Raw genomic sequence first — 27,478 nt, forward strand, 5'->3', positions numbered from 1 at the left:
AATCAAAACAGAGTGGTATTAGTGTAAAAATAGACAAATAGATTAATGTAACAATACAGAGTCCAGACATAGAACTACATATATAAGGAGAACAGATTTTTTACAAAGTCTGAAGGTAATTCAGTGAAAAAAAAGCTTTTTTTTTTAAAACACATTGTGCTTGGAAAAATTGGATATCCATATATAAAAATAGGAATTTGATTCATATCTAACACCATGTACAAAAATTTACTCAAAATTTATCATAGACCTAAACATAAAACCTGAAATTACTATTAAACTTCTAGAAGAAAATGTAAAAAAAAAAAATTTTTTTTTGTAAAAATATTTTTGTGACTCTGAGACAAAGATTTCTTAGATGTGACACCAAAAGTACAATCCATATATGAACAAATTGAAAAATTGGACTTAATCAAGTTTTTACAAACTTCTGTTCTTTAAAATACACTGCTAAAGAAGACAGGCTCCAGCCTGAGAGAAATATTTGCAAAGCATATAATAAAGGATTTGTATCAAGAATGTAACATATTCCCTGGGTGCCTGGCTAGCTCAGTAGAATATATGACTCTTGATCTCAGGGGTCATAAGTTTAAGCCCCACATTGGGTATAGAGATCACTTAAAAATAAGTAAAGGAAGTTTTTTTTTTTTTTTTTTTAAAGAATGTAACCCTCAAAACCCAATAATGAGAAAACAGAAGTCTCAAAAAATAGGCAAAAGACTTGAATAGTAACTTCACAAGAAGATAAGCCATATAGCAAATAAGCACATGAAAAGATGTTCAGCTTTATTAACCTCATTAGTCTTTAGGGAAACATAAGAGTAAAACCACGATGGAACAAGTGGATATCCATATACAAAAAATGTATACACATCTACTAGAACAGCTAAAATGAAAAGTGTTGTTAAGGATGTGAAGGAATTAGAACTTTGATACACTCCTAATAGGAATGTAAAATGATGTAATTGGTTTGGAAGCAGTTTGGCAGTTTCTTGAAAAGTCAAACATACACAAATATATGATCCATTTCATTCTAGGTGTTTCCACAAGAAAAGACAGCATATATTCCTACAGAGACCTGTACATGAATATTCATATTTTTAAGTCTCCAATGTGAAACAACCCAAATGTCCACCAACAGATAAATGGATAAATTGTGATATATTCATATAATGGAATACTACTCAGCAATAAAAGGTAATGAACTATTGTTATGTGCAACAGAGTGGATTAATTTCAAAACAATGTTCTGAGTGAAGAAAGAAAACAAATTTCTAGAAAATGCAAAGTAATCTATTGGGACAAAGGGCAGACAGAACAGTGGTTGCCTGAGGAGAGAGGTGCTAGGAGGGAGGGATTATAAAAAGGCCAGGGAAATTCTTAGGGTTGATGGATATGTTCAGTGTCTTATTCTGGTGATAGTTGTTTCACAGGGATTTGCATATTAAAATTTATCAGTTATATACTTATCAATTCTATACATGTTAAAAGTTATCAATTGTATACCTTATGTATATGCCATTTATTGAATATCAGTCATACCTTAGCTTGCTACATTTAAAAATGTATCTAGAAAAAAAAAATGTACCTAGAAAATAAAGGAGGGCTGGGTGCCTGGCTAGCTCAGTCAGTAGAGCCTGCTGACTCTTGATCTCAGGGTTTTAAGTTTGAGCCCCACATAGGGTAGAGAGATTCCTGAAAAATAAAATCTTAAAGGAAAATAATTTCAACTGAATATAAAAGGGAATTAACATTTATTAGAAACATACTAAGGGGCAAGTACTAGGTAGGTGCTTTAAATAAGAATTATAATTTATGTAAATATATCATTTTCTATGTGCCAAGCTCTGTTACATGCACTTCAAATATATTAAGGTGTTAAATCCTCACAACTCTTTGAGATACAGGGACTATTACTACTTTCATTTTACAGATGAGGAAAAGGAGTCACACAATTTCTGCATAAGGGAGTTGAGATTTGAACCTGGGAAGTCTCTTCTTTTAATAGATCATTATGACATCCATTAGGCTACAGAGTTTTAGTTCCAGTTTGTAAAACGAAAGAATGGTGATTCATAAAGGCAGTAATTTTTCCAGATCACAGAATTTATAAGTAATGTTAAGACTTAAACCCAAATTGTTCTACTCTAAAATATTTACCCGTCTATCCTAAATTGCCTCCATTTAGATTTGTGGTTCAGTAGCAGGACTGATAGTATATTACTACTGATAACTATGAGCTCAGACTATGGGATCCACACTTTCCTTATCCCTTTGACTGCTCAATATGCTGTCTGGCATGTTTGTTGACTATGGATTAGAATATGTATAGCACCGATAAGCAACTAAGAGCTCAAAAATTATTTGTTGTTTTGTCTTGACAATTCTGTTTTCAATATTCATAGTGTAGCTCTGTCTGCTGAAACTAAGAAATTGAATATGCGACCTTGGAGGATCTTTTCAGGCTAATACTAAACCCAGTAACTTACCTACACACTTCAGTAAGTAGAATTAAACAGATGTGTTCTTATATCCCTAAAATTGAACTAGAGGTAAAAGGAGAGATAAAATTCAACTTTTGCTACCCATTCTTTCTCTTTTTGCTTTCCATACACTTCAGATGGGAATTTTTCTGTGTGTATTTATTTTGTTTGTGTTATCTTGGTAACTATAAGTTTATGCTGACTGACAGGGGGGAAAAAAAGCTGTCTATTCTGACTGCAGTGACCAAAGGAGTTCAATTGTTCAATTCACACCCAAACATCTTTCTTCCATTTAGAAACATCCTAGTATTTAAGGCCTTCTACTATAAGCCCATTACTAGTTCTTTTCCTTTCTATTTCATTTCTGTATGCTCATATTTGTGTTCTCTGTTCCTATCAAATTATCATGCCTGAGAGATGAAATATCTATTTCTGCTCTGCAGTAGTTTTGTGTATTGCCTTATCTCTAGTGTCTTGAACAATGTATAGCACATGGCACATAGTGAGCACTCAATAAATATCTGGTGAATGATCAATGGGTATCTTTACTCTCTGGCAATCAAAATCCATCACTGCTTTAAAGAAATCTACATAAAATTTGTCTATTCCAGTAAACCATCTATTATCAGTCTAGTTTTAAATCAGTTCATTTTCCACTTCCCATTAGCAACTATTTATACTTTGCATTTGATTAATACACTCTTATTATGTTACTTTGCAAACACTTCCAAATCCTTTTTTCACATGCTCAATTTTCAATGAAAATACCTCAAATTCTTGGAGCGCCTGGGTGGCTCAGTTGGTTGAGCATCCAATTCTTGATTTTGTCTCAGGTCATGATATCAGGGTGGGATTGAGCCCTAAGTCAGGCTCCATGCTCAGCAGGGAATCTGCTGGAGATTCTCTCCCTGTCCCTTTACCCTACCCACCCCCCTACCCCCGTTTGCGCTTGCTCTCTCTCTAAAATAAATCTATAAGAATATAAATAAAAAATAGAATACCTCAATTTTTATATATTGTGTATGCTGCTCAACAGCGCCTCACGTGCTGTAGAAAGCTAGATAATTGATGGGCAGGCTACCTCCTTTTAAGACATTCTCTGGACATTGGGATCTGCCTTGAAAGGGAGTTTGGATACATAGATAGAACTATTTTTTGCTATTTCACTCCTATATTATGTGACTTTGAGTAAAATCGTTTTCTTCAGTGCTTAGTTTAAGAATAAATTAAGAAACTGTTGCCTAAAGAAAAAACATTTTAAAGTTACAGAAGTATCTATATGTTGGTACGTTTCTCCAGAAATAGTTAATGTAAAAGTTCTAGACTGGTCAATTTGAATCTCTTTTCTTTTTTTGTTATGGAATGCTTCACGAATTTCAGATCATCCTTGTGCAGGGGCCATGCCAACGTTCTCTGTATTATTTCAGTTTTAGTGTATGTGCTGCTGAAGCGAGCACTGAATCTCTTCACATAAAGAGATTTCCATAGAGATGTTCATGTAGCAAAGAAACTGAAATAGTGTTATGTAGAAAATATCACCAATCCTACAAAGATCCTTTATTTCTTCATAGAGAGGAACCAGAGATAATATCCTGATTTTTGCTGTACTCCTTAGTTGTCTCATGAAAGAATTAATGGAGTAGAACACATTCAAGGAATTGTTGAGGTGTCAGAATAAGAATATACAAAGTATAAGACTATTTTCTATAATGGATTTTTAAATAGATGAAGAGTCCTGTACTCTCTAACTTCTTTGTCCATATGTACTATCTTCTGGCCATAATAAAGTTGGGCAACCTAAACGAAAAAGCAGTTTCTAAGGATGCCAAACTAATAGCAATTTCTGGATCATTCCCATTTCTTCCTCTGTGGAAATCTACAACTTATGGGTTGCTCTGCATATTTCCCCCAAGCCCCAAAGTGTTAGGTTGTCAAAGAAAACTTGTCAGGTAATATTACTATTTGCCTTCATATCATTATTCTAAGTACATACAACATCAAATATTAACATGAAAATATGGCGGAGAAGAAAAATATCAAGCCATAGAATTGAGTTTTAGTTTTACTGACATTTATATATCACACTTCCTGTTTATGATTTCAGAAGTGCGGCCATGCAGTGCTTCTATTAAAAACTGAGTGATTAAGAATAGTTTGAGAATTACAATGACAACTTATCCAAAGGAAAAAACCCACTACACTTACTGCCACCTTCATTTGTGGAATTGCTATTTTTGTTGTTTAAGAAGTTGAATATTTTTCAAACATTATTTACTAATAATGTAGTTAAAAAGAGGAACTTGGTGGTCTTGTGTCCCTAAAATACACACACACACACACAATAGTTGCAAAAATTTTCCTTTTTCCTCCTTTTTAGATTTCAGTTTCCAGTTGGGTTATTGTTATGTGTTAATTAGGGTACCACCTGAAGGAAGGAAAGGGTAGAGGTGAATGTACTTCTTAAATAAAAGCCCCTTTCTTTCACTGTTTATTTCTATTTGAAGAATAACCATGTGAGTGTATTTTTTGGTGTCCACTTCAGAGTTTGTGTGTAGGGGTGTGGGTGTAGAGAGAGAAAGAGCACCCAAGTGAACAAATGACTCTTAGCTAGCCTTACAAATCTATGTTCTCATTTCTTATTGGCCACACAGATAAACTATTCCTAGCCTCCCTTGTAGGCAGGTGTGGGCATGTGACCAAGTTAGAGCCAATGGAATAAGAATGGCAGTTATAACATGCACTACTTTTGAGTCTCCTAAAAAACTCCCCTCCTAATGGCCTGGAACAGACAAGACCCCATCAGGAGATTCTGGAAGCTTGGTACTGAAAGCCGAGGTCCTAGAACACCTTGGAAACTGAGTACTAAACTACTTGTTTATTTTTAGCAAGAAACTTTCTTACTATGGCAGATATAATTTGAGCCATTATATATTTTGGAGTTGATCTGGTATGGCAATTAGCCTACCCTAAATTAATACACAAAACTTGTATTTGCAGTGTCCCTATGATGCACAACTCCATTGGGCACTATTTACATTGTAATGTATGTAAATGGCATTTCCTGAAGCAGGATTAAGAAGCTCCAGGTATGTATACATATGGATATACATAAATCTTCACCCCAGGGGCTATGCAACAATGTAGTTCTGGCAAATTAACTCCAACTACTCTCTTGGGTTTTATTTCACACAAGCATTAATTTGTATAATTTTGTGTCTGTGCTAACAGATTAAGGTGGAATGGATCATCCAACAAGAATCTTTAGGGGAAAATATATACGAAGGATACAAATCAGATCTCTTTCTTAGATTTGTTCATCTGTTAGCTACGTGCTGTACTGTACTTATAACCTAATACCCTCTGGTATATATTAGGCTGAGAGAGAGTGTTAGGATCCCGCATCTGCCCCTGCCCACTCCAAACTTACTGCTAATGACTAATAAAAACTTTTCTGGGCTTTACTTTCCTCATCTGTAAGATGAGAGTTGGACTACATGACCTCAAAGATCCTGTCACTAAAATTCTCCTATTGATGACTATAATGTCGATATAATGTCATTTGATACAATTGATATAATGTCAATAGCTATGGAGCTATTGGTAGAAATAATTGTTTGTTTTTTTTTAATTTATTTATGATAGTCACAGAGAGAGAGAGAGAGAGGCAGAGACACAGGCAGAGGGAGAAGCAGGCTCCATGCACCGGGAGCCTGACGTGGGATTCGATCCTGGGTCTCCAGGATCGCGCCCTGGGCCAAAGGCAGGCGTCAAACCGCTGCGCCACCCAGGGATCCCAAGAAATAATTGTTAATGTGAGTGTTCTTTGGATTCCAAATTGATTCTATAGAGGTCCTTGAGTTTTTAAAAAAGATATTTGCACCAAAGAGGCAATCCAAGAGGCACAACAGAGGTTCCATTTTTTCCCTAAACAATAATTACTAAGTTGAAAGGGTTTTTAACTCAGAATATTTTTTAGGGTAATTTTAAATTTCTGATTTCTTTACTCATGGGTGGAAAAGTACCAATGCTAATGCATAAGGTGATATCTATTGAAATAATGTATCATATTACAAAAAAAGTAGCAGATCATATAATCGTTCACTGAATTTAGTAGTTACACCTTAAATTTTATTTCTCCTACTTGTATGTTTATGCTCTAATGTTTCAATGTAGTAATAGCTAATATTATAGCAAGTTCAGGATCATGGCAAAATCACCAAAATTCGTAGTTATCTTTGTCATAATTAACACACTAAATCACATTTTTGGTATAGCTAACAGAAATGAACCTTTGCCTATCTGTCTGCTGTTGGGGCTTTAATCTTAGAGATTTCAACTTTGTTAAAGCTAAAATATACATTATCCAGACTTGATTGCAGGCATGGAATTGGCTTTACTTCTCTTTTACTGCAGGAGAGCTGCAGAAATATGGCCCTCAGTCTGGGATGATACTATTTTTGGAAGGAGAAAGGATAGGCTCTATAACATTGTCCAAAGTGGAGTTTTTATATTAACAGAAAGCCATGTAAAGGCTGGAGTAGATAGAAGGAATTTTTTTTAGAAGAGTAGATAGAAGGATTTTTTTTTTCAAACAAAAGGAATAATACAAAAGAGAAAGCTTGTACTAGTATTTTGAGTACTAGTAGACAAGTATAGGTTCTAAAATATCCTTTACAACATTGCAGAAACTGGGGAAAAAATCTTTAGAATGAAGGCATGGATAAATGGATAAATACATTTTGGTATATCCTTATGTTGGAATGCTGTGCAGATATTAAGAACATTTTAAAAAGTATTCAATAACTTGAAAAAATGGTCACTAAAAACTATAAATCCTTTATCTCTATTGAACAGGAATCAGTTTTATTCTTTCCAACTATTTCTTCTCCATCCCCAATATAAATAGGAGCATAATGGAAAAGATTAAGATTTTATTTATTTGAGAGACAGAGAGTGAGCGAGAGAGAGAGAGAGAGAGAACACGGGCAAGGTCGGGGACAGAGGGAGAAGCAGACTCCCCACTGAGCAGGGAGCCCAATGTGGTGTTCAATGTCAGCACCCTGGGATCATGACCTGAGCCAAAGGCGGACGCTTACCCAACTGAGCCATGCAGGCACCCCATGGAAGAGATGTTTAACAGAGAGATGCATAGACAGTGAATTTTAAAGCCTGATGTGATTTTAGAGATCATTTAGTCAAAATACATCATTTTGCAAAGGAAACTGATATTCTGGAAAATGAAATATCTCACCTAAGGTTTTCAATCCCTTTAGCACCGTCACTTGCTAAAACAGGTTCTCTTACTTCCCAAATTTGGGATGTTTTACTTTCTACTACAATGTGCTACGTCAGAGATTGGGTCAGACCAGAGTATAGAGAGTAATGAAGGGAGGGCCGAAATCTAGGAATCCTAGTCTATCCTTTCTTTTGGAGGGGATGCTAATGACTAGTCCTAAAAGATCTATAGAGATACCTATATGTATGTAGAGATACCTATACTTCCTAATAATTCTAAATCTAACTTTTTTCTTCTCAGTAATACAACTTCAAAAACTCTTGGAGTAGAACCCAAATCATTTCTTTATAAGTATTACCATATAAGTAATATTGGTAAGGGAAGTGCTTAGATTACAGTTTAGGACTATTTATTCATTTGCTTTTCTCTGTCTCTCCCACTAGACTATATCTTCCAGGAGGACAGACCTCTATCTTTTTTCAGTTGACTCCAGCACCTAACAAGTGTTTGGCACATAAAAGATGTTCAATTAGTATTTGATGAGTGAATTAATAAATGATAGCTATTATAAAGCAATAATCCTTTATTAGGCTAGATTTCTTCTGAATATTTTCTCAAGTTTTGCAGTTCCATCACCAGTCTAAATTTATTTATTTATTTTATTTTTTAAAGATTTCACTAAAAATCTATTCATGAGAGATACACAGGAAGAGGCAGAGACATAAGCAGGGAGGAGAAGCAGGCTCCCTGTGGGGAGCCCAACATGGAACTCATCCGAGGACCCCTGGATCATGACCTGAGTCAAAGGCAGACAGACGCCCAACCACTGAGCCACCCAGGTGCCGCTGAATTAATTTTAAAATTAGGTGAACTTCCTCTGTTCACAGGCTCTGTATTTCAGTCTAGAACAACAGAATTATAGCATTAATTTAGGCACTCTTAAAATTCTTGTGCCAAATTTACTTAGTTTGGGAATGGCCTTGGCCTGCAATTTTATTTAGATTCTATCCACAGATGAATGTGTACATCTATATCATAGTGGTATACTTGTGAGATTAGACTGGTGATCAGTTGGGCTAAGGCACTGTTGGGTAAGCATATCTGAAAATAAGAAAAAAGACGGTGATACCTTAGGCTGAAGTAAGTATATATTTAAACTTACATCTTCAAATGAAGTGTAAGTTTTGAACCTGCCAAAAGTACATATTTTGAAGAATGAATTTCTTCCTTTAAGGAAGGTAAAATATTTAAACCTAAACTTAAATATTAGCCTAATTTTAAAAGGTAGTCCACATAAATTTTTCTTTTAGATTTATTTTCAGTATAAAAGTATGTAGAAAATTAAAAGATTTCTTATAGCAAAATTTTTACAAGATGAAGAATCTTAAAAATATTGGCCTCTTAAGCTCATTTCTAGGAATCTATTCTAATTTAGGAAATAATCTGAAATGCTAAAACAGATTTAAGCATAAAAAAAGTTCATAGCAAAAAAAAAAGTTCATAGCAACATTGCTTATAAGAAACTAAGGAAAATTGCTTAAATGAGCGCTTAAGGAAATACTACTCAAGGAATGTTATGCAGCCATTGAAAATGTCTCTGAGGAGTTTTAAATAACTTCAGGAAATACTTCTGATATATTGCTATGAAAAAAAGCAGCATACTCAAGTACTTTAAATTTCCTAAGCTTAATTGCATGGAAATATGTCAACCTCAATAGTCAGTTGCCTGTAAATAAAAATTATTGGTTATTTTTTCTTGCTGTCCTTTACAAAAGATGTTTACTTACTTTATTTACATATTTTCAAAATTTTCTTCACTTGTACTTTTATAATCAGAAAAAGAAATCCATTACTTGTCATGGATATATGTTTATATCCCAATGATATGTTTTCAGTGTCATCACATGAATTTAAATATTGCTGACCAATAGAAAAGTTTGATATTACTTAAGTTCAAATAATGGAGTTTCCAAAGCAAATACTGATACATCTCCTAGGAGTTGTAAAATTATAATGGCTTAATATAATTTAGTAATGATTTTAAGATAGCAGGCTCTCAGTATGTTCATGGATGATGGAGATGGTTAGAGGAAGGGCAGTTCAATTAATTTACCAGGTTCCTTGAATTTGTCACTTAAGTAGCACCTCTCCCACCAAGAGCTTAATGATATAGTGTCAAAAAGCTGTCCATAAAATTGCTCTTAATTTGTGTGGTGCCCTTTTGCAAACTATTTTTTTTTTTTTTTTTTGTACTTCAAAAAGAATAGTCTCTTATGTGCTCATTTTTTTAAAAACACAAAAGAGAAAAATTTGTTCTTACCTTGTTTATTTTGGTCAGTGTGAGCTTCAGGTAAGATTCTGTAATCTGACATCACTAATAAAAAAGGTTTCTTGTGGAAATAACTGGCAATAGTACTTACCTTATAGGCTTACTATAAGTTCTAGAAGTCATGTATGTGAAGTCCCTAGCACTCATTGCACATAGGCATTCAGTAAACCGTGGCTATTGATATATAATACTACCATGACATCTTATTGTTACATTCTTATATATAGGGTGAGCTGAAAAAAATAAGTGCAATCTATTTAAAAATATTATTCTAGACTTCCAGATAAAGATCGGGAATAAAAGCAGATCACAAAATCTTCCTCTCTAAATATCTTATAATACAAGAAAAGCAAACAGTAAAAATTCCTTTAAAAACAAAAAATGGGGGCTCCCTGGGTGGCTCAGTGGTTTAGCACCTGCCTTTGGCCCAGGGCGCGATCCTGGTGTCCCGGGATCTAGTCCCGTGTTGGGCTCCTGGCGTGGAGCCTGCTTCTCCCTCTGCCTGTCTCTCTCTCTCTCTCTCTCTGTCTATCATGAATAAATAAATAAATCTTTAAAAAGTAAATAAATAAATAAAACAAAAAACGTTCAGGACATCTGGGTGGTTCAGAGGTGGAGCGTCTGCCTTTGGCTCAGGTCATGACCCCGGGGTCCTGGGATTGAGTCCCGCATCGGGCTCCCTGCATGGCACCTGCTTCTCCCTCTGCCTGTGTCTCTGCCTCTCTGTGTCTCTCATGAATAAGTAAATAAAATCTTTTGAAAAAAAAAATGTTCACAACCTAAGCCAATGAAGACCAAAATAATACTATTATTTCAAAACAAATACGAAAAAAAAAAAAAAGACAAAACAAATACGCTTGGAATATCAAGAAATGAAACATAGCTGGAAATCAAATTATCAACATAAAGGAAGACTGGCAACCCCAGCACATTCCCCTAGTCCATTTATTCTTCTGTTCTCCTAGATGATTACGCCTCATCTCTTCTAAGTCTCTCTCATCTCCCCGCTCTTGACTTCAGACTCTTATTGATAAATAGAAGCTGTCACAAGAAACTCCTCTTTCCTAACCCCGTCTACCAACTTCTCCTCCTCTGTATTTATTTGGTCTTCCTTTATAAAGGATTAACTATCCCTGTTCCTAAATAAGCATGCTCACCCCCTCCCTGTGCCCCCATTCCATGTTTTCTTATAAAGTCAATGGTTGTGTTCCTGTGATTATCTCCTCCATTTCCTGCATCCTCATTTTCTCTCTTTACTGGATGATTCTAACCAGTAAACATACTGTAATGTTTCCCATTCTAAATACAGCATCACCTCATGTCCCCCTCTCCTTACTAAGCCCATTTTTCTACTCCCCTTTATAACAAAACTGTTCAAAGACCGTGCTTGTAGTTTCCACTTCCTCGCCTTACATTATCCCTTCAGTCCATTCCAATTACAATTACTGTTTCCACAACCCCACCTAACCGCGCTTGTTGAAATCACGGATTACGTTCTTGCTAGATCATTTTCTTCTTAGGTGTTTGGGACACCAGCATATTCCTCATCCCTTTTTTTCTTCTCCATCAACATTTATTTTCCTTGGATCATCTCATCAAAAAAAATTTTTTTTAATGCAGATGTTCTTAGGAATCCTAAAATTTATACTCTAGCCCTCTTATCACTGTTGAACTCTGAACTCCTGTCCAACTGCCTACCTAGGAACTGCACTTAGATGGCTAGTAGGGACGTCAAAGTTAATACACTCAAAACCTCTTAATTTTCTTCTCCCCCTCAATTTACTTCTCTCCAAGTCTTCCCATAGGTCAATAAATGACAATATTTTCATCCCTTTGCTCAAGACAAAAATCTAGAAGTCATCCTTAATTCCTTTCTGTGCCAGCTACTAAGCTGTTATCTCTTTTTTTTATTTTTTTTAAATATTTTATTTATTTATTCATGAGAGAGAGAGAGAGAGAGAGAGAGGCAGAGAGAGAAGCAGGCTCCATGCACCGGGAGCCTGACGTGGGATTCGATCCCGGGTCTCCAGGATCGCGCCCTGGGCCAAAGGCAGGCGCCAAACCGCTGCGCCACCCAGGGATCCCCTGTTATCTCTTAATAATAAACCCTTCCACACTCATACATTTTGTGATGCTAGGATGAGACTCTGCAAACTACATTTCTATTTTGCCAGCTGAATTCTTGCTGCATTCTGGTAATAAAGTGTGTTAGAGAAAGACTGAAAATCAAAAAGAGAAGGGAGAAGAACTCACTACTTCTTGTTGGCGTTCTGCACCTGTCAAGGTTGCCCTAGTTATGGACCTTCACCCTCACAGTGGCAGTCAGCTCCAAATTTCAACTATTTTTCACTCTCCTAGAACCAGCCCCAACATACCCTATGTCTTCTGAGGCCAGGGTTCCAGCTCTGCTGAGTCTCCCCTATTAACTTCAGGTCTTCCTTGTGTTTATCCAGTACTAAAGGTAGTGGCTGCTTCCTGAAGTTAACGCTCTTATTTCAGTGCTCCCTTTTTGCATTTTCAGTTCTACAGCACCTATCTGACCAATTCTTTATACTCAGTTATCGCTGTTGAAATATTTAGCGGCAACCAGAATAACTCCTTTGAAGCATACATCATTTCCCTGCTTCTTATCACACTTAGAACAAAATTCAGCCTCCTCCCTAGGGCTGACAACCCCTTTTGTGATCTGTCCTGTCTACTTCTTTTGTCTCATCTCTCACCACTTTCTGGTTACTCATTTGGTTCTAACGATTCTGTCTTGAACATACCACTTTCCCACTATAGGACTTTTGTACTTTCTCTTTTTCTGCATCTGGATTGCCCAGGTCTTTCGCTGGCTTACTGCCTCACTTCATTTAGAGCTCTTCCCAGATGTCATTTTACAGAGAGAGGCTTGCTCTTACATTCCATCTAAAATGCACAATTCCTTCCCCTATCCTTCCAATTTCTTACCTGGGGTTCTTATTACTACTTGACATTGTTGTAAGTTTATTTCTCCCTCTCCAGTCCTTAACTGAAAGCTTATTCATGGCAGGATTATGATCTTATTTACCACTGGTGCTAGCACTCAATAAATTCCAGTTGACAAATGAATTGAATAAATTTCAGTGAATATAAGAGAAAAGTAGACCAAAGTCATTGCAAAGAAAATCATATGTGAGACAAAGATAACATAAGCCTGATTCATCTCCCTGAGTACATAATACAAGTGAATCAGGAAAAGCACATAAAGATGCAACAGAAGAGAATTTCCACAAAATAACGAAAGAACTGAATCTGCAGAAAATAATGGACATGTAGTATTCAGTATTGTGGCATATCCTGGTTAAGCTACTAACCATAAAGAATGAAGGAAAAACTTTTCAGACTTCCAGGCAGAAAGCTAAATAACTTATCAAGAGGGAGGAAATCGTGCTGGCCTTAGACTTCCTCTAAGCAATATTCAAAGCCAGAAAACAAAGGAAAAATGTCTGTGCAGTTTCAAGGCAAAGGCAGCGTGACCCCAAACCATTACATCTAAATAAGTTCATTTGAGAATTGATGAAAAAGGCAAACACAGAATCCATGGATCCTTGTAGGAAAAAAAAAGAAAAGAAAACAACTACTTAGTGAAGAGCAAATAACTGATCAATCAAAATTAATTAAGTAGGATATTGAGAATCAAGCCAGATTGTAAGCACTGGATTAAGATACAGATTGAGACCAAATCATCAAAGAAATTAGGATTATAATTAACATAATAAACATTAAATAAACATTAAGCCTTGTTTTAATAAACATTAAAACCGTGACTTTGTAAAAATAAGGATGATGTAAAAATATATTTTTCATAGCAGAGTCTATTAGCATTTCTGAACTTGAAACATAGATAAAAAAGGTCTCCAAACTCTTTTTTAAACTTCAGATATTTTAGGAAATAAGATCTCTTGTAGTAAAGAAACATTTTCCTAAAAGTTCAGCAATTCCTTCAGTTTATTTTATCACTACCAAATTACTTCACATTTAATACTTTTTAACTTATAGTATACGTTTGATCTTAAATATATTTATATAAATGCATAGAAATATGCCTACAGCAACATTCATTTAAAATTGATGGCAAAATCTGTTAAATGTTCCTGTAACTTTCTCTATTGTTTAAATTACTTATAAGTGAACCTGTATTATTTTTATGAACATTTATTATTTTTATAAAAACACCTTTATACACAACAGTGTGAATTCCTTAGTACTACTGAACTGTACATTTAAAAGTAGTTAAGTTGGTAAATTTTATGCTATGTGTTTTTTACCACAATTTAGAATAAAAAAATATTAAGTATACTGTTATAAAACTTATAAAATAGATCCAGCCATTATAGCTTTACAGATGGATTTTGACTATGCTAAATTTTTATTTTTTCTTAAAGATTTTAATTTATTTGATATATTGAGAGAAAGCACAAGCAGGGAGAGCAGTAGAGGGAGAAGCAGACTCCCCGCTGAGCAGGGAGCCCCATGTGGGGCTTGATTCTAGGACCCCGGGATCATGACCCGAGCCCAATGCAGAACCTTCACTGACTGAGCCACCTAGGCTCCCCTATACTAAATTTTTCTTAAATCAACTTTTCCACCAAAGGCTACCTTTCAGAATATACCATTCATGTAATACTCTCTACTTGCCTACACTTTATCTAATTTGATTTTTTTTAAAGATTTATTTATTTATTTATTCATGATAGACATAGAGAGAGAGAGGCAGAGACACAGGAGGAGGGAGAAGCAGGCTCCATGCTGGGAGTCTGACGTGGGACTCGATCCCGGGACTCCAGGATCACACCCTGGGCCAAAGGCAGGCACTAAACCTCTGAGCCACCCAGGGATCCCCTCTAATTTGATTTTAAAAAACAGAGATTATTCACTGGTAGACGTTGTTGTAAACATACAAAATGAGAAAGTACTAATAAAGAGTAACTAATATGATGTGTTACTTTATTAAATATCCTAGTGTTGTAAGAATATAAATGTATGTCATTTGATTTACATATTTGGGAGGAGATCTTTTAATTTTAATGATTTATTTTTCTGATTGTTAAAAAATAATTTGTGCTCATTTTCTAAAAAGGAAAAGTAAAATTACCATAATCACACTTTGATATATTTTCCCCATCCTTTTTCTATGCATATAAGTGCATTTTCAAATAAATGAGAAGTAGTTTTACAACCTAAAAAATTTAACTATACATTGAATTACTCTATTAGTATTTTTCTGTGGCCCTAAGTAGTTTTAGTTATTGCATAATATTCCATTAGATTGATCATCATGTCTCATTTAACCACTCCGTTACTTTTGAATATTCAGATTTTTTCCTCCGTATAGATACTGTAGTGAATATATATAAATCTTTGACTTTGTATTTATTTTTTTTAGGATTGGTTCCTGGAAGTGGAACTACTGTATCAAAGATTTGGACATTTTTAAGACCCAAGAAAGGTAATATAGTAATAAACGTGATTGTAAATTTGAACACCTTCTTAGCAACACTAGTTACTAACACTTATCTTCAATCTTTGTCAATCTGATGGGGAGACTCCGTGTGTAATTGAATTTGATAAAATTGCAATTTTGCTCATATACTCACATTAATAACTTTACTGCCTCAAAGATCTAATATTCTTTGTCTTCTCTGTGATGCTTACTCAGCTGGTGAAGAAATGTATTTTTTATTGACTTTGGCAATATTTCTTTTAAAATAAATTATATTTTGAACACATGCAAAGGTGAAGAAAAATAGTATAAGGAAGGATCCAAATTATTTTACTTAGTAAAAAAAAAGGTGAGATTGTATTTAATTCTTAATGTAGTGGTAAATAGAGCATTATTACTATAAGCTAGCAGTATCCTATTTTACTTATTGAATTTATTTCTTTATTGAAATCATATTGGATTTATTGCTTAATGTGCCATTTTCACTATAGCACTTTCCAAAATGCTTCCTAAATGCTTAGCTTATAGTCAAGAAAAACATTTACTAGATAACTACTTTGAAATAACTACCTCAACCTTGCTTTCATTCTCAATGCCTTAGAAACAGACTTGCTTGCCTACGTTAATTTTCTTTCATGTTATCATTACTATGAAGTCATTCTATAGATAGGGTAATAAGCATCCTGGCATGCAGGGAAATAGCATCTGTAAAACTATATGGCGCAGTATGGTTGGGGTTCTTCCTCCCTCAGAATCTCATTACGTAATTTAAAAATGTTTACTTAAGCTCCTTTGGGCTGCCTCCATGGTAGCTATGAAATCACAGAATTAGGAACAGTTTGGGGCCTGATAACAAAGTCTATTAGTTTAATGTGAATGCTGTGTCAGTTTCTTTTTTATCATTGCTGTATAAGAACCTTTAAAAACAAAGATATATTTTATTCATTTTACTTTTTAAAACATGTATGCTTCTTCAAAAATCGAAATACATAGAGGGGTTCATAAATATATGTTTGCTCATTATCTAGATGTGCTTATTTTAAAATTTGTATTCCATACTATATATTCCCACAATGTGATTCTGACTCAATAGAACTATAAATAATTATGCAGAATGACCAAAACATGTAGAGGTATTAGCCCTCAGGAGAGCATGAATTATTAAAATTCTATTTCTAAGCCAAGAAAGCACTATTTATTTCTAAGTCGTAAATGAAATCTTTCTAAGAGAACATCAAATATGTATAAATTATAATATCAGCTTTAGGAGAATTTAAAAATATACTAGGTTATAAGAAAAGATTTTTTTATTTTGATTACTCAAAGAAAGGTAGTATTTTCACTTCCTTAGAGAACTCTTGAGCCTCTTTACCAAGCAAATAATTATGTGTACTGGTTTTAAAGAAAAATAATGCACTGTGCCTTGTAAACATGGAAGAACAGTCATTTAAATTTTGCATAAAATCATCAAATGGTTTATCACCTTCAAGGCAACATGCAGATTCTTATTAGATACCTAAAATCTCACATCCCTTTTGGAACTACTGAGTTTTATGAGTAAACAAGCCTAAGTCAAGATCCTGATACCTAAAAACATAGCTCTTTTAAAGAAATGTCATCTTAATTATGTAACATGAATTTGTTATAAAATACTTTATTGGGATACTCTCTATAGCATTTTGCTTGTTAACCCTGAGAAGTAAAGACATGTCACTGATGGCCTTCCCAGTGATCTAGTGAGGTACAAAGTCAGGGATAATTCAAGGAAGGAACAGCAAAAACTTTTAGGACCTGATCATCACTTTGGAAGTATAGCCACTGTGGGGGGGTCCTGCCTGGATTGGGAGAGAGAGGTATCTTGTATAGGGGGCCTGGCCTGGAGTGGGGAGAATGGTCAGAAGGGAGGAGGAGGAAAGATTATGAGACCAACTGCCTACTGGGTTGGTTTAGAATTAGCTTTGCTGTAACAATGGAATGTCTGCAATTTTGTATCTCATTCTGATATCAAAAGACAATATTTGGTTTCTTATGTTTAAACACTTTTAATATATAATACATTGTTTATAAATCTGTTTATCTGTATAATGTGTGGTGATTTTAAGCACATTGCAAATTCTTTGATGCTCTTTCCCTTAAAAGATAAGAGTGTAATTCCCCTCTCTAGAATGTGTATGGCAGTAGTGATTTTTCACTAACGAACAGAATCCAATGGGTATGATGCTGCATGACTTCTAAGAATAGGTTGTAGGAGGTGATACAGCTTTACCTGGCTCTCAATCTTGAGACACTGGGAACCCAGCAACCCTGCTCTGAGAAAGCCCAAACCGGAAGGAGAGGACATTGTGCAGGTGTTCTGACCTGTAGTGCCAGCTAAGGTCCCAGTCATCTGTGAGTACTGATCACCAGCCACGCAAGTGAACAAGCCTTCGGATGATGCAAGCCTCCAGCCTATGAGCTGTCCCAGATGAGGCCAAGTGGATTAGAGACAGGCTGCCCCTGCAGAACCCTCCCCAGATTGCATATCCAAGTAAAGTAGTAAATTCTGGGGTGATTTGTTTTGTGCTTGAGTCCCTGTTTGTAGGGACTAGTTCTAGCTCAGGTTAGCTCTAACAAGTAGGAGGGAGATGGAGGAAGCAAAAGAAAATGGTTTCCCTCCACTTTTCCTTGTTTTCTTAGCCAGACTGAGACCTTAGCACCTCCTAGTACTAATTGTTGGCAATAAAGTATGGTTTTCAAGTGCCGTTAGGAAGAAAAAAAAAATACCATAATGGGGACCTATCTAAACTCCTTTTCCTTAAAGGCTTAGTTATGTGAGCAGGGAAAAGAGAAAGGCTGAGTCTGTTTCTCCTTTTCTTCTCCCCAAGGTATCCCTAGTTTCAGAAAAGAAGGGAAAGCAAGATTTAATCATTTCCTGCCCTCATCTCTCTTCTGAATTCAAATCTTTGGAAAGGTGCTTTTTTTCCTTTCTTTTTCAAAACTGAAAGAATACACAGACTTTTAAATCCTATGAAGAGACCAGACCTATAGTGTACTTTCATTCCTTATCAAGGAAGCAGGATTCACTGACCAAAGTTATTATACACTAAAGACACCATTCTGTCTTTAGTCACTCATCAGTGTCCTGTCCTTGAAAGGTTCCTCTGGCTCCTCCCCTTCCCCTAAATATAGGCATTTCCCAGGGTTCTCCTCGCAGGCCTCTCTTCACTTGACACAGGTCCATCTTATACATCCCCATGATTTTAGTTATCGTCTATACTGTAATGACTCCAGAGAGCCAGCCTTTACTTCCAACCCTCCTGGGGATAGTTCCCTGATGGCTCAAAGTCCACAGGGACAGAAGAACGTTCTTCCTCCTGGACCTGAGGCCCACTCCTCATCCTAGTCCACACACTGCATTGGGAACCTGGGGATCTCCTGCCTTTGCCCCACACAACTGGTTTCCCATTCCACCAGCTCATTGTAATTACTTTTCTCTAATTCCTCTTCTATCTCCACTGGCATTAGGTACACAGCAGTGGTCCCAATCCATTCTCACTTAGATTACGGGCTGTTTTACATTCCATTTTCAAGTCTCCAGGACCCCCAACCAATGTAATCTTTTCAAAGACCTGTAATCTTTTCACACTTGACCATGCATTTCCATTAAAAAAAAAAAAATCCTTTCTTGGTTTTCCCTTTCCTATATAGGTTTAATCCTGAGACCCAGTAATCCTTTACTCATAAACTCCTTGAAAATGTGTGCAAAACTGTAATCCAGATCTATAGGTACGTGTTTCTGGAGAGAGGCCCCATTGCTTCCCATAGGTTCTCAAAAGGGTACCTGTCTACGAAAAGGTTAAAAGCTTGTAGGGCTCCGGATCAAGTTCAGAGTGGCCTTCTGTCCAGCTTGGCTTCTCACCTGCCTTCACTCCCTCCCCCCCCGCCCCCTTCTCCCTCTCTAGTTCCAGGCCTTGGTCACTCACTGCTGCTTCGTTTTCTCAGCTTGGGAGGCCCTGTCCTCCCCCAGCGGGCCTAACTTTCGCCGCCCGGGACACCGCCTTGCCTTCTCTCTTTCAAGAAACACTCCAGGTCGCACTCCCTACGGAAAACTGTGTGGGGCCGGGCTGACTGGGTGCGCACTGACGGCTCCAAGAAGCCAGCCTAGCAACTGCTCCTTTTTAGCATTTACCCCTTGGATTTCCCGACTGGGGTTGGGGGAGGGGTGGATGGGAGAAAACAAAAAACAAAACAAAACAAACCATAAAGCCTGTAAAACGAGCAATGACCGGTCGTGTTTGTGCAGCGCTTACACACTGCAGAACTCCGGGCTGGAGTGTACATTTTTATAGCACTTTCTGGGCAGGAAGGCCTCGGACGGTAGACGCGTGATTTAGATTTGTTGGGAGCGCTGATGCTAGGTAGACGCCGCGCACCCCTTCCGGTTAGAGGACTCCACGGGAACTCTCAGCTCCTGCAGGTTTCCCTCGGTTCACGCCTCGGGCCTGCGAGACGCTGGGCGCTGGGCGCGGGTCCGGCCGACGGCGCCTCCCGCTCCCGGGTCTCGCCCCGCACCCCCACCTGCACCTGCCCCGCACCTGCCCCGCACCTGCCCCGCACGGCCCGGCGACTTTGAGGGCGCGTCCCGGCCGCTGCACTTGCAGCACGGGCTCTAACCGCCGCGGCTTTCCTGCTTTTTACCCCCAACAAAAACGGTCTTTTGAATTGTCGCGGAAACCGAGCTGCTCGCCGCGCCGCGCCCGGGCCCGACGGAGGGGACTGCGCCGCCAGCAACGCGCCGACTTATAAATAGCGCGCGCGGCGCTGAGTCACCGAAACCCCGAGTTTCCCCGAATAGCGCGGGGCGGCGGCGGCGGCGGCGGCTGGAGCCGCGACCCCCCCGCCCCCCAGCCCCGCCCCTCCCCCTCCCCCCAGCCGGGAGCCGCGGGGGGCCGGCACCAGCCCCCGCCCCGCGCCGCGCGCTCGCACAATGGGACGCGGCGGGGGCCGGCCCGGGCCTCGGGGTGCCCGGGGGGGGGCGCGGCCCCGCGCGGCGAGGAAAGCCCGGGCCGGCGCCCACCCGCCCCCCGCTCCCCGCTCCCCGCTCCGAGAGGGCTGCGGCCGCGGCGGGCGGGCGGCGGGCGGCCGTGGGGGAGGGGGCGGAAGTGCCGCCCTGCGGCCGGGCGCTGACGTCACCCCGCGGCCGCCCGTCGCGGGGGCGTCTGGCCGTCACGTGACGCCCCGCCCCGCCCGAGCCCGCGCGCGCCGCCCTCCCCCGGCGCCGACTCCCCCTCCCCCGCCCTCCCGCCCGGCTCCGCTGTCAACAGCGCCAGCTCCGCCCCCTCCCCCGCGCCCCGAGTAACCGCCACGGCGGCCGCTCGCGCACCAGCCCCGGCCCCGGCCCCGGCCCCGGCCCCGGCCCGGAGGAGGCTCGCCCGCCCCCGCCCCGCCCCGCCCCCGCCGCGCCCGGTGCGTGGGCCCCGCAGCCGGGGGTGCGCGCCCGGGTCTCCTCCGCGCAGCCCTCGCGCGGCAGCCGCAGGACGAGGCGGGGACGCCGGGTCCGAGCCCCGAGTGGGGCGAGGCGCGCCCGGCGGCCTCCAGGCCCTCGCGGTCCCCGCCGGGGCGGGCGCGGCGACCCGGAGCCCGCGCCCCGCAGCGCCCCCGCCCGCGCCCCCCGCGCGCCGCACGCTGGCCCTGCCCCTGCCCCTGCCCCTGCCCCGCGCGGCCGCCAGCGGGACCGGCCGGACGACGAGGCGCCGGGAGCCCCGGGCTGGCGCTGGCGCTGGCGCTGCGGCTCCGGCGGCTGTCACTGCCTCGCTGCTGCTCGTCCCCCCCAGTTCCCTTCTAAAAGTAGAGGCTCGGGGGAGGGCGAGGAACCTCCGCGCGGAAAGGGGCGGTGCGCACTGACCTGTCAGCGGCGGCGGAGCAAGACCCCCGGTCGGGGCGCACTGGGGCGCGCGGGGCCCGAGGCGGGCGGCGGCGGCGGCGGCGGCGGCTCGGCCAGGTGTCCCCTCGGGCCCGCGCCGCCGCGCCCGCCCCTCCCCCGCGCCGCGCTCCCCGCCCCGTCGCCAGGGACCAGGGAACCCCCCGGCTCGATTTTTTGTGCAGTTTCAGCAAAGCTCCGAGGAAGTTGGTCCTTTTGTTCCACTATTTATAGATTGCGTCAACATTGCGAAAAGGAGAAGGCGGAGCGGCGGCCCCTCCCCCTCCCTCCGCCGGCTCCGGGGAGAGAAAAGCCCCAGCACACGACCCAAGTGCTCCGCGAGCCCGCCGCCCCCGGCCGCCCGCCCGCCCGCCCGCCGCCCCCCTCCCCGCGGCCCGGCCCGGCCCGAGCGCTGCCAACCCCGTCACGTGCCCGCCCGGGAGGACCCGCGCCCCGGCGCCCCGGCGGCCGCCCGAGCGCCGCGCACGGCGTGGGCACCCCCTCCCCCCGCCCGGGCAGGGCCGGGACCCCTGCGGCCGCGCCCCGCCGTGCGCCCGCGGGCCTCCGCCGCGCCCTCCCCCGCCCGGCGCGCGCGCGCCCGGGCCTCGCCCCGGAGCCGGGGGCCCGACTCGTGCCCCGCGCGGCCGCCGCCCCGGGATGCCCGCCGCCCTGCCCCCTGCACGGCGGCCGGAGGGCGGGGGCTGCGGCGCGCGGAGGGGGGCGCGGCGGCTCCCGGGCCCGCCGAGCGCGGGAAGCGCGGTGCGGCCCCTTCGGGACGTGCGGAGACGCACTCCGCAGGTGCAGCGAGGCGTTGCGCGAGCTCCCTTCCCGCCCCCGGGGCCGCTCGGGACCCGGGCGTCCGCAGACCCAGGCGGCGGCGGACGGAGCAGAGCGTTCTAAGGAGTTGTTGGAAGTTAGAGATGTGAGCAAAGCGTTCGAACTTTGCATCCAAACCTGATCAGATGATAGGCCCCGCCATACCCCCGAAATGAAACTGAGCTCCCTGCCGGCCTAGAGCCTCCGCTTCTGAGCTCCATGTAAACAAGGAGGGAGGTAAACACGAGGGGAAGGCCTTCCTTAGGACGACCCCGGCTGCAAGGAGCTGCTTGGAGGCTAGTTTACCTTCTCGCCCCATGGCCCTTTTTCTTAATTTATTTAGATCGCAGTTGAACTTGCCCGAGTCGGGAGTAAAACGTCTCAGCCCCTCAGCTCACGGGTGCAGGGAAGCCCAGGCTGAGCGGGGACGAGCGCAGGAAATGCGTTGGACCTTTCCGGGCAGCTGGACAGTGTGGTAAACAGCCTGGAAGGCTCGTGTTCTCTTGCAAGGAGTTTGGAGAGCCCGTACCCGTGCGCTCAGCCTCGCCCGGGCCCAAGAGCGGCCCAGGGCGCGGGGGCGGGACCTCTGTCCCCGGCCGCCCCGCGAGCCGCGCTTCCAGGCGCTGCCCTGCGCTCGCCCCAAACCCGGGAGCGCGGCCGCACGGGCCGCACGGGCCCCCAAGGAGTGTGCCAGCACTTGCCAAACTGTTGCAGGTTTGGGCCTTGTCTGTCTGTCTGTTTCAAGGCAGGGGAGAGCTTAGGCCATGGGTTTAAAAATCGAGCAGCGTGCCTCGCTCGCCATACAGAGGACGCAAGGACAAATAAAGAAAAGCTGCACCGTGGTTGCCGGGTTTGCAGAGCGCGGAGGCGAGCGGACCCGCAGCAAGTTGGACGACGCGCCGGCCGGTCCCCTGGCACCTGACGGGGCGCAGGGTCTGGTGGGGGGAGCCGCTCCACGTCTTAGGGCTTCGGTGCCTCCCGTGTCTCTTCCAACGTAGCGGAAGGTCCAGGCCTCCTCTCTCTCACCCCGCCTTTCTCCTCTGTCTCGTCTTCCGTGGGGGAAAGACCCAGCCTGCCGAGGGAGGCGAATTCGTTTCCGCGCCAATTTTGTTGCATCCCTACCTACAAGCCACGTTGGTTTGCAGGATGAAAGCCAGCCAGGGCCTCCTGGTTCTCCCGCGCCTGCCAGTGGCAGGGGTGGCCAGGCCTGAGCCCTGAGCCTTCGCCTGCCTTCCCCCTTCCCGCTTCGGGCCAAGCCGCGGTGTCCCCGCCACTTTGTCGGGACACGTGCCTCGCACCCCCACCCCACCCCCACTTTGTCATCCCGCAGTCTTTGCAGCTGCGGAGAGGAGGGAGCGAAAGTAAAACGAAAGCGCCCGGGCGCATCAGGCTCAGCGGCTTCCCCGGGCTTCCCCGAGCACGGCCGCGGGAGGCCAGGGCCCGGGGTGGGGAGGCGACGGTGGGCACGGGAGCCGCGCGCTGGCGGCGCCCGGTGCTCACCCGAGGGCCCCAGCCCGCCTCCTCCCCCTGCGAGAAGCGGACGCCAATCCCGAAGGGAAAGTTTGGCCTGGGTCTGGAGTTGCAATCGGAGACTGACGAGGCTGTGCGAGGGGACGCGGAGGCCAGGGAGTGTGGCGGGGCGAGCGCTGGCCCCTGGAGGCGGATGCCCGGCTGAGGCCTGGGCCCGCCAGGGCGCACGGAGGCCACAGAGGCCCAGGGGGGCGGTGCACAAGCCCCCGGGCTTCCCGCAAACACCAGAGTGCCGCGTGCTTTAAAGATTTCAGGAAACTTTGGTGACATATCCTCTGGTTGTCCCCGCGCGGACAAAGGCGGCCTGCGCAGATTGGGAGGAGGCGCGGCCCCGCGTGGGCGGCCTGTTTCACCGAAGGGAAGGCTTGAGAATGTCTTCAGGAGGTGAAGGGACCCTCCCCACAACCATCGAGCATCCCTCGGGGGACCGCGGCCAGTCCCGAGCCGCGCCCTCGCTTCCCCAGGCACCCCTGCAATGGCCCAACCCTGGAAGGCTGGCCTAGAGGCTCGCTGTGTCACTCCAGGACACGTCCCTCAAGCCACACGCCGGGAAAGCACCACCTCACCCTAATAAACAACTAACCCTATTCCATTTAATGGTACATTGGTTGTAGCAGTATCTGTGGCAAGTGTTAAAAAAAAATCATTTGATTCTAAATGAGTGGAATGTGGGAACGCGGCTTTCTGTGCGGGTCGTGGCGTCTGCGCTTTCTCAGGCTGGCACCTACTGCCCCGCGCCGCCCGCCCTGTTACAGCTCTAGCAGGTCAGAGGCGCCTTCGCTCTCCAAATAAATTGGGATTTGTGTGTGCTTGTTTTGCGTTGTGTCGACCCCGCATTGCCGGCTGTGCACTTCAGCAACGTGACTTTAAAACAGCCGTAATTCTAAAAGATGCAAAACTGAGTTCGCTCGGGCGAGCCTTGGGAAGGCAGTCTTGGTTTCCTGCTAACGTTCTGCTGGTAACGGTCACCAGTCAATCCCAGGCTGGCGTTGTTCGTTTAGATCCCTTCCTTTCCCACCACAACTGCGAATACCAGAAAGTTCTAACTGTGAAAAAGCTTGCGCACTCCACCCAAATTTCTTTATACAATGTTGAGAGCTACAGGTGAAACAGACCCTTAGGCTTAGGGACCCTTGGGCTAGCCATCCTTTTGTAGAAAACCATCTATTTCTTAAAATATATACATATATATATATTCAGCAGAAGCGGTTTCTAACGCAGCAGTCTGATAAAAATACCTGCTTTCACCATGCTCGCCCTCTGGCTTCATACCTGGCGGCCGTTCTCACTTTCTTGCAAGTTTTCCCCCCTGCAGCTTACTGTTGTGAACCACTTTCTGTAATTATGCAGTTGGTCTATTCTCCATCCCACTTAAATTAAAAAAAAAAAAAGTACATGCACGGGTTTGAAAGCCATAGTTGTTTTTATTCCGCACCCTCCCCCTCCTCCTCCTCCTTCCCCCCCCCCCCCAAACTCCGCACACGCAAATGATACGTCGCCCGGTCTAGGTTGAAACTAAAGCGCCTAAATAACGTTCCCAGCCCGGGTCAGTCCCTTGAGCCATCGAAAGCCCAACCTTGCGCACTCCCCCTGGAACCCGCACCAGAAACCTCGATTTGGAGTCCAGTTTGGAAACAAATCTGTGCTTTTCGCGGTGAAATGGGAACTTGCCCAAGCGATGCATCTGGCTTTAGATTTTATGGGGAATATGATCTGGAAAAGGGAACGCCTGCTTCAGGCGTGGCAGCGTGCCCCGCGCGGATCCCCGGGGCCTCCCTGCTGCAGACGGCGCGCGGGGCCTCGACCCGCAGGGCCTCGGCCAGCCTCGGGGCGCCCTGGTGTGGGTCAGCCCCGCGCCGGCGCTCTCCCTCCTCGGCTTCGCCTGGGGTCGCTCTCGGCGGCGGCGGACGAGGCTTCGTGAGCGGAGCGGGCGGCCCGGGGCTGAGATCAGATGTCCTTAAAGGAGCTGGGAAAGGGGAGCGGCTCTTCGCAGTCAGCGCCGGGCACGACTCGGGCGCTCCCCGCGACGCCAGGAAAGCCTTCCTGCGGGGGAGCACAAGCTCCCCAGGCGTCGCCGAAGTTTCGAGAATGCACCAGCAGCCTGCTCCCCTCCCCCACCTGTGCCCTCCGCGGCTGCGCGTCCCGCCCCCTCCCTCCAGGTGGCCTTAGGCGGGGCCCCAGGCGGTGCGGGGGTGGGGGCGGGGTGCGCTGCGCCCGGGCGCGGCGCTGCAAGGGGGTCCGGGGCGCAGCGGGCGTGCGGAGGGGTGCCCGGGTCAGCCCCGACGGGCGCAGGCGCGGGTGGGGAGTGTGCGATGCCGGGGAGGGCCGGGGGCGCGGGGACCTCGGACGGGACGGTAGCGGGGACCGGGGCGCGCCGGGCCCCGACGGGACGCGGGCGGGAGACCTCTGCGGGAGCTCCACCCCCCCACCCCCCCTACCCCGCCCCACCCCCACCCCCACCCCCGGGCTCCCGGCGAGCGGGCGCGGCCTCCGCGTGCACGTGGAGCACCTCCGCTGCGGGGAAGGCCGCGGCGCGGTGCACGGGAGGCCTCGGGGCGACCGCAGCGCGGCCTGGAGCGCCCGGTTCCCACGTCCGTCGGGCGGCCGCGGATCCCGGGGCTCCGCAGGAGCTGCGCGCGTTTCCCGGCCGGCGCAGGCCGCGCACGTGGGGCCCGCCCGGGCTCGCCCCTCCCTGCCTCCCTCCCTCCCTCCCTCCGCGCCCCGCGGGGCAGCCCGGGCCGGAGCGCGAGCCCCCGACTCCCTCCGGAGCGCAGGGTGCTGGGCCGCGCGGGGCCGCCCGGGCGGTGCAGCAGGAAACGCTCCGTCCCGTCCTCGGCCTCCCAGTCAAAACATTTGGCCGAACCTCGAAATCCCCCCCCCCTTTTTTTTTTCCTTTGGTGATAGTCCGGAAAAGAAACACGACCGACAGACTCCCCATCAGGCTTGCGTCAGAACCATTTCCCCTGGACTGGACTGAGATTGGTTTTTTCATTAGCTGCTGGAGCTGAGGTTTTGATGGTTTACCTGCCTGCTGCGGCTTCTGGGTGTATTCTCCTCCTCTCCTCTCCCACTTCATCTGCTTGTCAACTCTTCTTTTTTTTTTTTTTCTCTCTTTCTCTTTTTCTTAAGCTGCGGGTACCCTCAGTTCCACCGTCTCCACTGTGACACGCGCAGAGGCTGGTCTCACTCAGCCTTTATCAATGGTCAATATAAGCCACGGTGTTTGCACAACCCTCGCAAAGTGGGTCATGTTTTCGGTTCCTTTGATCCACAGCGACGGGAAAGTTTTGTTTTGCGTGTTCTTTTCTTTCCTTTCTTCTTTCTTTTTTTTTGGGGGGGTGGGGTGGGGAGGAGGGCACAACGCGCTCAGTGCCAGTGCCAGTGCCAGTGCCCTCCTTCCAGCTACAACTTCCCTCTTCTCCCAAACAGTTCAGGATTTCTCTTTCTTCATTTTTACAGAGACCTAAAGAGTTAGCAGAAATTCAGCGTTTGCTGACTCACCTTCCACTTTTTTTTTCACCCCAGCCAGGATGAACACTGAACGATGTAATCGGTTAAACAAAACAGACTTTAATATCATTACACTTGGATCTCTCCATTAGCCTTAGCAATTATGTCACTTCGAAGAAGGAAGTAATAAAAACGAAATTCTCGCGAATAAAATATAATTGTAGAAGCTATCCATTTGAGGTCCGGATGCAGAAGAAGGAGGTATCCA

The 27,478-nt window shown here is 44.8% G+C and overlaps 1 long non-coding RNA gene and 1 other non-coding gene across 7 annotated transcripts in view; one reads left to right on the forward strand and one right to left on the reverse strand.

The window, feature by feature from the left end:
- The window catches only part of LOC140608217 (uncharacterized), a 37,251-nt gene extending 16,867 nt beyond the window's left edge, over positions 1 to 20,384 (forward strand). For 3 of the 6 annotated variants that reach the window (XR_012010236.1, XR_012010238.1, XR_012010237.1), the window contains exons 5-9: positions 1,038 to 1,197; positions 2,406 to 2,501; positions 5,481 to 5,569; positions 8,392 to 8,558; positions 15,459 to 17,588. This is a non-coding gene — a long non-coding RNA (uncharacterized lncRNA). Of the gene's footprint in view, positions 1 to 1,037; positions 1,198 to 2,405; positions 2,502 to 5,480; positions 5,570 to 8,391; positions 8,559 to 15,458; positions 17,589 to 19,496 lie in introns of those variants that run through there. The other 3 variants (XR_012010239.1, XR_012010241.1, XR_012010240.1) reach the window with 3 other exon arrangements.
- LOC140608493 (U6 spliceosomal RNA) lies at positions 3,835 to 3,940 on the reverse strand. The gene has a single exon (XR_012010516.1). It is a non-coding gene; the product is annotated as a U6 spliceosomal RNA (small nuclear RNA).
- Positions 20,385 to 27,478: the final 7,094 nt, after the last annotated feature.

The sequence above is a fragment of the Canis lupus genome, chromosome 17, assembly GCF_048164855.1.
Source record: "Canis lupus baileyi chromosome 17, mCanLup2.hap1, whole genome shotgun sequence".
Taxonomy (NCBI): Eukaryota; Metazoa; Chordata; class Mammalia; order Carnivora; family Canidae; genus Canis; species Canis lupus.